This window comes from Neopelma chrysocephalum, unplaced genomic scaffold, assembly GCF_003984885.1.
Source record: "Neopelma chrysocephalum unplaced genomic scaffold, ASM398488v2 Primary Assembly neopelma1_42, whole genome shotgun sequence".
Taxonomy (NCBI): Eukaryota; Metazoa; Chordata; class Aves; order Passeriformes; family Pipridae; genus Neopelma; species Neopelma chrysocephalum.
The window spans coordinates 4,015,508-4,028,395 of record NW_020897700.1 but is presented as its reverse complement, the minus strand read 5'-3'; the positions used below and the strand labels follow the sequence as shown (position 1 = coordinate 4,028,395).

Below are 12,888 nucleotides of genomic sequence, written 5' to 3'. Positions count from 1 at the left end.
TTTCACATAAATCTACTCTGCCATTCAGCAGACTATCTGCTTTCAAAAAAGCACCTACTCTTTTCATGGGATGAAATGGGATTTGTGGCTCTCTAGAGTTTTTTGCACCATTGTTAACGGTCAGGAATATTTTTAAATGCTTGTGAAAAATTCATTCTAGAAGAGTTGAGTGTGAACATAAGATTCAGTCAGAAGTGTTTTTGCAGAAAATGTTTCATACTTGTAATAGTGCCTCAACTAAAATACAGAATCATTCAAACTCTCCTCAGGGAACGGGTATTGGTACAAAAGCCAAAAGTGTACTTGGACTCTTGTGCGCTGTTTCCCTCTGGAAAGTTTTGAAAGCTTAGAAACTGTGAACTACATTTTTTTAATATGCCACACAAAGTTTGGGAAAGTTGGAACAGTTCTGGAAGAAATTGTACTTGTAAGTCATGGTCCTGGGGAAATACAGAAAATGCCCAGTACTTCACAGAACTGGACCCACTTAGTACTCTCAGGATCTGCAATGCATCTGTCTGCTAGCCTAAGTGAGATTTTCATGGGAATAGCATGGGAACAGCATGGGAACATAGACATTGATGAGATACTTCTTTGCTTAGTGACTGCAGAAATGAAAAATAAAATTCAGAACAAAATAAATAAAGTGATCCTGAAAGAAAAACATTTTGAGAACTTCTGGAAAAGGAAGGATTTTTGAACAGCTTCTTCATAGTAAATGTAGCAATTAGTAAAGTTTTGATAGAAATCCTGGCTTTTAATAGTGGGTTATATTACCTTTTATGCCTATTCATATAGGCACACACAGGACTGTGTCTTTAACAAGGAAATGGACACAGCACAGACAGGAAGGCTTCATCAACTTGAGGCTTCACTTACTGGAGTAATTGGCAAAGTTTCTACTAAGAAGCAGAATTGTGCTCTGTATCAGTAATGACTTCTTTGTTCCATAAATTAGAAATATATCATCTGTAGAAAACATTAATGTTTGGAACTTAAGTCAGATAAATGAATGGCAGTATTGAATATCTCCAACTTTTAAGTGCCCCATAAAAAGAGTTCACAAAATAAAGATCTTTTTAGACAGAGCATATCCTTCACCAGCTATGGTTAGCCATTGTTTCAATAGCAAACTATTATATCCATTAATTAAGACAAAAAATCAGTGTCATTTTTGTGATGTATGAAGCTGTGTCTAATCACTCACTGATTCTAACAATCAAAATCTTATAAACAACTAAACTAAAATATGGAACTTCTTAGTGGAAAACATTTTGATTGGAATGCAAGCTACAGAAATACACAGCAGGGTAGATTATTTAGAGTAAAAAAACTTAGTAGTTGTAAGAAAAACTGTGTAGGTTCAAAAGTAAAATTAATTTATTTGTTATGTGTTAATCTTGTAAAAATACTGCACTCTTTCACACGATGCATAGAAGGTCTATCACAGTAGTTAGAATACTTGCAGAATTGTTTTTTTAGGCACTCAGAAGACCCCAAATATTTTTTTAAATGGTAAAGCATTATTATTATTATTTCCATTTTAAACATGAGAAATATTAGATGTTTGTAATATTTGTAAGTGGCACAAAGATTGTCCGAGTAGTATTAATGTTTTAGTAGCAGACCATGACTATCCCCAGTAGTCTTACTCTAAGAAAAGGAATAACTAACCTGTCATCTTACCCATGCAGTAAGCTCATCCTAACTTTAACCTGCAGCATAATATGCAGGTGTTGAATGGAACCCAGAATCCCCTGCATTAAATTGCAAAACAACTCTTCTTTCCTCCCAGGCTTTTTAAATATGTCAGCAGCATGAGCAAAACTTCACAGATATATTTCTATCAGTTTCTGGATTGTTATGGCACCAAAGATCCTGTCTTTCCAGATGGTACCTGAGAATAAAATGAGATTACTGCACAGAGATGGAAGACATGTAGCGTATGTATTGTCTGTGCAGGTGTCTTTCCATGTAGGTATGAACTATGAAATGCTACTTCAGACATCACCCAGTTAAGCCAAGATTTGAACGACCCTGAAGAAATATGATAGGAATCGGTCGTATCACAGACCTGGAGTGGTGCTCTTACTGATAATACTTCCAGTTGAGGAAACTATATGGCAGATGAAACATATATTTCTCTGTTTTATTAACTGTACCAGAGGAACCAGGTTTTTTGTTATGTGTTGAGCAGAAGTCATTTGATACTCAGCTTGACCAGAGTTTAGATATTAAAACAGTAATGGCTATAACTGGAATTTTCTTCCTCAAACAGAAAAAAAAGGAGATTATGTTACAAGCATTTTAGCATAAAACAGCTGTGCAGGTGAATCTTTTGTTTTCCAAAGAGGAAATCTTTTGTTTTCAAGGGCTTGGGGTATTTTTTAGAATTGTCATTGTTGCATTTGGATTAAAAAACCTACTTTGTGTTATTTCCATAGGCCCTTTTGGAGTCAAAGCTCCTGTTTCTTTTCACAGTGAGAAGGTTCTCATATTTACTAGTTACATGGTTTTGTTTCTTTTTTCTGTTTTGGAGAGGAATAAAGGGAGTTGTTTTCATGCAAGCATTATCTTTGCAACTTATTTGGAACTTAATTATTTTGGAAGAAACGAAAAATTCTTGAATGAACTAAAATGTAAGTTTTCTTACTTTTTCACCCAAAAGACATATTTTTGGTTTACTGCCTCTTTCACCCACAGTCTCGACAAAGGTTTAAAGGCTGATACACTACCTATGCAGAGAGCAAAAAAACCTCTCATTTCATTTTATCTCTCTTTCTCTTGAATGACTTAGAGATATACTGACTCAGTAAGGTCACAGTATTGGCTTTTGGGGATTTTTAAGCTCATGCTTGCTACATGTGCATGTTGGAACACAAACAAACTGAGATTCCAAGAATAAGGTCAAATAAGCAAATGAGGCCCAGGTAGCATATTATAATGTTTACTCCTCTTCTTGCTACCTCCACCTCCTCCTCCTCCTGCCCAAGATAAAATTACTGTCATCTTGTGTGCTTCTAATCCTTGTCATTTGTCTTCTTATTGTAAAAGCAAATAGGCTGGTTTATCTTAATTTATGTTTCTCTAAGAAACATAAGAAAGTAAGAAGAAACATGATAATTATCACATCTATCAAGCTTGGTGATAACTTTCTGAAATGCATTAGTTTGACACTTACTCCCTTATGCTCATCCCTGCTACCTTGCAAAGTCAGATGCACTTTTTTTCCATAATCAAACACCCCTCTGACTCTCCCAAACCTATCACTGTTTCTCTCTGGTGTGGTACCCCTCTCCTGTCTCCATCATCTCATGATTAACATCACTATTTTGTGACTCTTCAGCTTCCTGAGCAAGAACAATGATGTTTTGCAGAAAGTAAGGGTTTCATCATCATAGAATAAATATAGCTTTTGTAGTAATTTATTCTTTTATGCTTGGAATACAGCTCAAGTTCAAGAGACTCATAGAGGATCTGCTTTAGATCCTTTCCCATCTGGTCCAACAAGAGTAATATCGCAGTGACTGTATCCACCTAAGACTGTGAGCATAAAGATTTGTGCCAAAACATACATAACATGTATTAAAAAGTAGTTGCTTGGGTTTTGCTTTTTTATTTACTTAGTTAGAGAATGCTAAACAGTTGCAACAGCCTGCTGCAGCTAAAAATGGGAAGAGTGCCTTCAGCTGAGGTTACCTGCAGAGATTCAAGAGAGCGAACTCATCCAGGATCAGAATCTTAGTAAGTGTCAATAGTTGCTGCCCTCCCAATAGGTGTCAATAAGTTGCTGCACTGCTCTCCATCTGATTTTCTTCTGTAGAACATAAAGAACATAGTGAGGTCTTCTTTGACCAGCATAAATTCCCATGCTTTATATGTAATATTCCAGAAATTCAATTGTTACTGCTGCTAAACTCAGTGAGATCTGAAACCAGGAGAATAACACTAATGGAATTCAAAATCATAGTTAGCAATCAACCACTGGATTTGGGCAGTATCAGAAAGATCATTAGAATCAGATTGCTTACTTACATATCTGATGATTTGTTTAGCTAAGATTTTTTTCAGTTAGCTCATGAATATGCAACATTGATGTTACAATGGATTCTGGCACTTGCAGCCAAGAGGTGAGCTTCTTCATTTTCATCTCTTCACCCATCAAAATTAGTAAGAGTGACTTGCTTTTCTTGGGATGAAGGGCAAAGGACTCCTTTGTTTTCTTTGAGGTGGCTAGGGAAAGACAGGAATGGTATGATTTTGTTGGGTTTAAATTGCCTTTTCATTCTGAAAGTAGGTGCTCACAGGTATTTAGTAGCTTGGAGTCATCATGTAACAAATTTTAGTTTCTATCATCACATGATACTATCAATTCTTATTTACATGAAATGTAGACTTATCTAAGGTTTTAAGTTTTATATATAAGGAGATGAATAAAGACTGAAATCACCTGGGATTCCTGTCAGCCACGTAGAAGCATTCCTCAAACTTAAGGGTTTAAGGCAAAAATCACATTTGTAGACATTACATGATGTTGAAACAAATGGGAAACATGAGACTTATTATCTTTTACTGTTGCCTTATAGAGTTGCGTGCCTTGTGGTTCCCAAATAGTTTAGTTTTGCCAATATTGCAGGGTTTATTGATATGGTTTTTATTGTGAAAGGTTTTATAAGATAAATATTAGCCAAAAAAACTACTTCTGAGCTTGGGAAAAAGCTCTCTGTGTAAATAAACACTAATAGAACAACTGGTGACTGATGAAAAACATGAGTATTCTTGGGACTGCTCCAGTTCTAGAGGTAGTGTGTCACATCTCAGCTTTGGTGTTAACATTCAAGTTATGTTTTCTTTAGGAAAGAGATACATATGTTTGGGGGAATAGGATGAAGCACAGGGGTTTTTTATCATTAAAAGCTATATGAATGTTCCTTAACATTGAACTAAAATTTAACTGACCCCACATTCAAGTACTCTATATCCATCCCAGTACAAAAAGAGCAGTTCCTTTTCTGGTGAACTCCTAGGAAATATCAGAAATAAGTTTATTTTACACATTTGCTTTTATTCCAAGTTGAGTCCTTATATGGAAATAAGCTAAGGTCTAGCAATTCCTAATTAAAAAAAAAAACATAATTATTTTTCACAAAATGTGTGACAGTAACTCTTGGGGTATTTAGAAACCTGCAGCTGCTGCTGTGAAGACTGTAACATCCCTATAGAGACAGAACTCAATTCTGTATTATGGCCAGATTCTACTTAATGATCTGGGCAAGCTGCAGACAAGTTGTTGTCTTATCTGTCATATAAACTAGTTTCATGCAGTCCTGACAGATTTCAGAGCACTGGGAGCTTACCCTGATGTGTGGAAAGTCTGTGATAACACCAGACAGAGCACAGGACAGTTATCCTGCATCTTTGTTTTGAACTTCCAGTCCAACAATGGTCACACTCTGCCAGCTGAATGACAAAGACAGAGAAAATTATCAGACCACCCCAAGTGCAGGCTCTTGGCAACTGTCTCATGGAAGGAGAACTGCCAACCATCCACCACTAACTAGAAGAGGTCTCTGTGCATGACCTGAGCGGCATAAAAAGGCTCAAGCAAACAAATATCTAGTCAGAAAACAAAGTGGGAAGTGGCATGCAACTAACTGGAGGAGAACATATGCAGGCAAGCATGTACTTCCACTAGAACTAAATTCATAGTGTTGTCATAACCTTAGCCAGACACATCTGAACATGACATTAATTTCTTGTTTAAGATGAGATAATTGATGCAGCTTTATTGTGAGGTGGATTTTAATTGCCTTCTGCTCTACTCTTCAGTAAAATGAAAGACCACAAAGACGAAAGACCTCACTAAGTTCCCCTTCTAAAGATAGTCTGTCCTGAAAGTTGATGGTTTTATTTTTAATCTTTCCTCATCCAGATGGAAAAAGAAAAAAATTAAAAATTTTTAAATTGTGGGGAACTGAAATCTTACTTAAAAAAATTACAAGTTTAATAAAATTATGTTTTGTGAATTTTTCTGAGTGATAAACTAATCACTCGAGTTTTCTTCTACATTGTTGCTGTGATTTCAGTTCAATGCAAGTTTATTCTCTTAATCCGATTCATTAGCATGAAAGGCTTTGTTTTCAAAAGCTCAGAATTTACCAGTAGAGCTTTTTATTTGGTATTTTGGTGTAATGGGAATATAACTGAGGAAATTATTGCTTATGGACTGCAGTATTTCCCTAATTTCAAACCATCTGAATGATCATGAATTTTTTTCTTTATAAAATAACCCAGTTAATTTTTAATTATTAGTTATCCAAATTAAGAAAACTGGAGCACACCTTCTAAATAAATTAAAATACAAAGTCTATTTAAGGACTCCGGATGATACAGAACATAGACCGTTTGATGAGAAACTAAATAATGCTTAAAATTTGTTCTTTGTCTGAGCACTGTTGATCTCAGTTTTCAGGTACAAGCTTGCTCTTGTTCACTGGAATAGAACTCTTTGTCATTTGGTTCATTAGTCCTTCCTTGGTGGTTATATATTGTGTTGATATTACCTCCTTTCTTTCTTGTTTGAAGTTCAGTAGATAGCCCATATTTAGAGGATTTTAGATGTTTGTTTTGATCAGTTGAGTAGAAAAAAGAAAACAGATATATATTTCAATCAGTTGTTTCTGGTCTTAAAATCAAAGATCCTCTCTAAAACCTAAATATAACATTAGTTTTTTATGTTTACAGACTTAGGAGGTTGGTCTCTTTTTTGCTTCTAATGCAATATAAAGCCTCTAGTTTTTTAGAATAGGAACATGGATTTGGTCATGAAGCAAACAATTTCAGTGAAAAACACAATTTTTACTGTCTCTGTTTTGCATAAAAGAAACATCCACTAAGGTGAGATTTTAGACCATGATTTTTATTGCAGGAATAAAAGCTGAATACCATAGAAGCAATTCCAAAAATAACGTAGGGGATTTATAGCAGCTTGAGCTCAGCAATTGTGAGTCACCTGTGAAGGCTGGATTTTCCCTTTCTAGTCAAATCCTCAAATGCTAATCTTTGCCCTGAAGTTTTCCCTTCACCCTGGACAGTAGAAGGGAAAATTGTAAAGAAATGCTTGCAAATCAAGATGTATTGGATCATTAGCAAGGAAATTTTCCAGCATTTCTATTCAAATACCTAAAAAAAGCTGAATAGCTGAAAGCCTTCTATGATGGAAGGACTTGTAGAATATCTATCGTTGGTTGGATGGCAGTATTGAAAACTTTATCTTCTATTAAAAATAAAAAAGCAGAACTATTATTTTAGACAAAACAAAATGTGTTTAATGGTTTTAAAATAAAGATGCTATGTCTTTTTTCAAAAATTGAAATACAGAGTCACTTCAATGTGTTTAAGAGATAGTACAAAAATAAATAGATGTCACTAGATACTTATTTCAGAAATTGTATGATACATGCTCCTCTACAATAACTTGTCAGTTTATACAAATCTTTGCTATCTACTTTAGCCATTTGCAGAGGAGTCAGTCATGATAGAGCTGTTTATGTTACCTGAGTGCAAGGAAACAAAATGAAAGCTAGTTTAATTTTATTCATAATGGCTTTGTCTACAGGTTTGGGGTCAGTATACAAATAATGTAGCTTTGCCCTACAGTTAAGGAAAAGCACAGCTGTGCTCGGATCAGACTGGCTGCACCTCAACTTTTTACAATGGCAGTCTTGCAGCTCAGCATACCCTCACTACTGCTTCCAAACACACTCTGTCTTTTTGCAGATAATGCCTCCTGCTTTCACCCCTGCATGCATTTATTGACTATACTTCTTCTAATCCGGACAGCTATGGTTCTAATTTTTTTATCCCAGATCAGAGATGAAATACGTGGATTTTGACGTTATAATAGAAGGAACCTAATTTGGAGAGTGGGGAGGGATTCTTTCTTTCTTTTCTTTTGCAGTGAAAAACTGCTCATGGCCAAAATGAATAGTTACTGTTTGAAATTATGAGGTGGGTTGTTTTGTTTGGGGGTTTTTTTGCATATTTACTATTCTTTCTTGTTAAAATATTCTTAGAACCTCAGGAAAAAAAATAGATATTTTGACTTCGGTCAAACAAAACTTTTAATTTGTGCAAAAAATTTATTTAAGTTTTGATTTACCAGAACTTTCCACCATTTTCTTTCTTGCTGGAAGACAGCTTTTCCACCAAATGTCTAATAAAATTCACAGGAAGTGGCTATTTCACCCAGTATTAGTAGGTAATAATTCTGTGGAAGGTAGCTGCAATTTTAAAGAAAAATGTCCAATATACATCCAAAATGTCCAGCACAGCTTCACCAAAGGCAAGTCCTGCCTGCCCAGCCTAGTGGCCTCCTACAATGTGGACAAGGTAAGGGCTACAGATGTCATTTATCTGGACTTCTACAAAGCCTTTGATATGGTCACCCTAAACATCCTTCTCTCTGTATTGGAGAGAGATGAATTTGATGGTTGGACTGTTCAGTGGATAAGGAATTGGTTGGATGGTTGCATCCAGAGGGTAGTGGTCAATGCCACAACGGACATCAGTGACAAGTGGTGTCCCTCAAGGGTTTATATTAGGACCAGCACTGTTTAATATCTTCATCAGTGACACAGACAGTAGGATTGAGTGCACCCTCAGCAAGTTTGCAGGTAACGCTTATGGGCACTGAAAGGAATGAGGTTGCATACACACAGAAGTTCAATTTCAGGATTTCTCTGCCAATCTTTTTCAGTGTTCCCCTTTTATTCATATTCCCTCATAAACAGCACCTGGTGCTGTCTTCTAGTTAATTGAAATTCCCAGGATTTTCCTAAACCGGTGTTTTGATCCCACACATTCACCTCATATCATGTGGTGGCTGTGTTCAGCCATGAGAGAAGAAACACACACTATCATACAGACCATTAAGTGGTTTTCCACTTTGAGAAACACAGCATTCTCTCTGTCAAAAAACTTAGCCAAGGTCGGTCTTCCTTTTTGATTCCAATTAACTAAATGCAGGTGCAGGGTGACTCATCTTGTTCCCACAAACACCAAGCTGTGTGATGCAGTTGACACGCCTGAAGGACAGGGTTCCATCCAGAGGGGCCTGGACAAGCTTGATAATTGGGCTCATGGGAACATCATGAGGTTCAACAAGGCCAAGTGCAAGGTTCTGCAGCTGGACTAGGGCAAGCCCTGGTATCAATACAAACTGGGGAATGAGCTGATCAAGAGCAGCCCTCATGAGAATGTCTTGGGAGTGATGGTGGATGCGAGGTTGGACATTAGCCAACCATATCCTGGGCTACATCAAAAGAGGACATGCCAGCAGGCCGAGGGAGGTGATTCTCCCCCTCTACTCTGCTCTTGTGAGACTCCACCTGGAGCACTGTGTCCAGCTCTAGGATCTGCAGCACAGGAAAGACATGGACATGTTGGAGTCCAGAGGAGAACCAGGAAGATGATCAGAGGGCTGGAGCACCTCTCCTATGAAGAAAGACTGTGAAAATTTGAATTTTTCAGCATGGGGAAGAGAAGGCTCCAGGGAGACCTCATTGTGGCCTTCCAGTACCTAAAAGGGGCTTATAATAGAGATGCAGACAGACTTTTTAGCAGGGCCTGTTATGATAGGACAAAGGGCAATGGTTTTAAACTGAAAGAGAGTCGATTTAGATTAAATATGAGGAAGAAATTTTTTACAATAAGGATAGTGAAACAATGGAATAGGCTGCCCAGGGAAGGGGTAGATAACCCATGCTTGGAAACATTCAAGGTCAAGTTGATCAAGTTGATCAACCTGATCCAGATGAAGATGTCCCTGCTCATTGCAGAGGGGTGGAACTAGATGACCTCTGAAGGTCCCTGTTAACCCAATCTATTCTATGATTCTATAACTCTGTAGTGTTTTACATGCACTTTACAGTCATATTTGCACACATAATATATTTACAGCGAATCAGTGGCAATACAGCAAGGATGCATGCAAAAAATTTCAACATCACCTTTCAAATGAGATTTTCTGAAGTTAAAAATCCCATCCTCTAATTTGAAAGAAAACGCTTAATATATTTCAGCAATGGTCTGATAGGGATTTTCTCTTTTTTTCTCCTTTTTTATTTCCTTTTCTTTCTTGGTGCTGCTAAGACCACATACTATTAAAAATATAGATAGAAGTCTGACTTTGGGGATGTTTGTTGAAGTCTTTAAAGGGCGTGTGTCTGCTTTTTTCTAAAACACGTGATCTGATCATGCAGAAATTGTTAGTCCAGTTCTTCAGTTCTGTGAGGAGAGTGAGAAATAATGTGAAGTTACAGTGAACCCATCTGGTCAAGCAGGAAAGTCTGGTTTAATTGCTCCATTGCCAGAAATGTTAAATCACTTCCTGGGAATGCAATTCATTTGGAACATATGGAACTCATTGGAAGGTCTCCAGTGAATTCAAAACTGTACTGAAGATGAGAGAATTTCTCCTAAGTAACAATCATGTTTTCCCACTGGACAGCATGAAAGTAGCATGTGTAGCTGTATTAACAAAAAACTAAACAATCTTAAGACTGTCTGAGGTCTTGTTGAACAAGATTTGCCTGTGGTTTACTTTATTTTAAATTTTCAAGAGATACTATGTCCATTTAGGGTTTTTTTCCTCACCTTTTAAGTGGCAATAGAATGTTCTGACAGAACTTTTGGCTCATTTTACATCTTAATTCTGCAAAACTACACTCTGTTTAAAAAACAGACATTTGAAAGCATCATACAAGACATCTTTTTACATTGTGGACCAAGAGGGTAGTTTTTTGGTTATTTGGGTTTTTTCTAATCAGAGACTTTACATGTACAATATATTTTAATAAAATAGGAAGATTCTCAATTTTGCTGTAAACTAAGCAAATCTAAAGCTTTGGCTAAAAATATGATAAACATATGAGTTCTCCTTAAATTTTAAATAACTAAAGACTCTTGGTTATATACATCATCTTAAGGAAAATACTTTTCGCAACTATTATGGGGGATTCAAAATTTATAAGTACGCCACAGTACCATGTTCTGAATCAAGCATTTGTGTTACTTGCAGGCTTTACATTGAGAAAAATATTGATATTCTTTAGATAAAAATATGCTTCCTATTCTGTCCTAAACAAAATATTTTACTTTCATTAATTTGATGCTATTAGAGGGGGTGGGGGTTTTGAGATAATTTCTGTTTTCTTTTTTTACTTAAATTCACATGAATCTGAGAAAATATTTGGTTCATGAAAAATGCTATAATTGTTTGTTATGCAGTTAATTGATAAAACCAAATCAGAAAACACTAGTTCTTTAATTTTAAGAGCACATGGAGCCTAGGGGCAGCAGCCAGTGTTGTAGATGAAATCAGTAGCCCAGCTGAAGTGACTCTATGCCAAAGCGCACAGTGTGGGTAACAAACAGGAGGAGCTGGAAGCCAGTGTGCATCAGGGAAGCAATGACGTAGTTGCCATCACGGAAATGTGGTAGGATGATTCATACAACTAGAGTACTACAATGGATGGTTATAAGTTCTTCAGAAGGGATAGGCAAGGAGGGAGAGGTGGTGACCTGTCTCTGTACACTAGGGAGTGTTTTGACTGTATAGAGCTGAAGGATAGTGATGATAAGGCTGAGTGTATATGGCTAAGAATCAAGCAGAAGCTAACAAGGCAAACATCCCGGTGGGAGTCTCTTATAGGCCACTCAAGCTGGATGAAGAGGAAGATGAAGCATTCTGTAAGCAGCTGGCTCATGCTTCATGTTGTGGGAGACTGTCACTTGCCATATGTCTGCTGGAAACTCAACATAGCAGAGAGAAGACAGTCTAGGAGGTTCCTGGAGCGTGTGGAAGATAACTGATAAGCAAGCCTACCAGGGGTGGTGCCCTGCTAAACCTGCTGTTTACAAACAGAGAAGGGCTGATGGGAGATGTGGAGGTTGGAGGCTGTCTTGGGCATAGCAACCACAACATGATGAAGTTTTCGATTGTTGGTGAAGTAATGAAGGGGGTCAGTCAACAAAACCTCTACCTTAGACTTCTGGAAGGTAGACTTTGGCTTTTTCAGGACATTGGTTAAGAGAGTTGCTTAGGAAACAGCCCTTGAAAACAAAGGGGCCCATGAAAGCTAGACATACTTTAAGAAGGAAATCTTAAAGTTGCAGGAGCAGGCCATCCCTATGTACTGACAGACATGGATGAGAAAGAAGACCAGTTTGGCTGAACACAAAGCTTTCAATGGAACTCAGGGCAGAAGAGAGAGTTTATGACCTTTGGAAGAAGGGGCAGGCAGCTCATGAAGAGTACAGGGATGTCATTAGGTCATGCAGAGAGAAAATTAGAAAGGTAAAAGCTCAGCTGGAACTGATATAGAAAGATATCAGCTAATATCTTTATCGACGATGTGGGCAAGGGCATCAAGTGCACATGAATGATGATGACACCTGTTTCAGAAGTGTTCATTCAGGCCAAAGGCACTGCCAGTGACTTGAAGTGCCATTATAAACATGATTAAAATCCATTTAAGTCTGTCATAAAGCCACCAGAAAATTATCTTCTCTACTTGTCATTGTCATATCCCCATTGAGCTTTGTAACTGCTTTGCCCCAGCTATTCATCTTGGCTTTGCATTTTAGACTTTACAAAGGCTGTCCCCATCAAACTGTTATCGCTTTTCCATGACACAGCTTATGACTTCAATGCTGACACCGGTTATTGCCACATCTTCAGCTGTCTCAATGGTATGCTCTAAGCTTTTTTAAAGCTTTTTTCTTCTGTGAATCTGGCTAACAAAACTCAACACTAAAATGTGATAACAACCTGTCCCTATCTTTCCTTCATTTTTCCTGACCCTCTCATTTGACTTACACTTGCAT

General features: G+C 37.2%; 1 protein-coding gene across 4 annotated transcripts in view; it reads left to right on the top strand.

The window, feature by feature from the left end:
• DLC1 (DLC1 Rho GTPase activating protein) overlaps positions 1–12,888 on the top strand; it is a 264,648-nt gene that overhangs the window by 121,889 nt on the left and 129,871 nt on the right. The window lies entirely within an intron of this gene.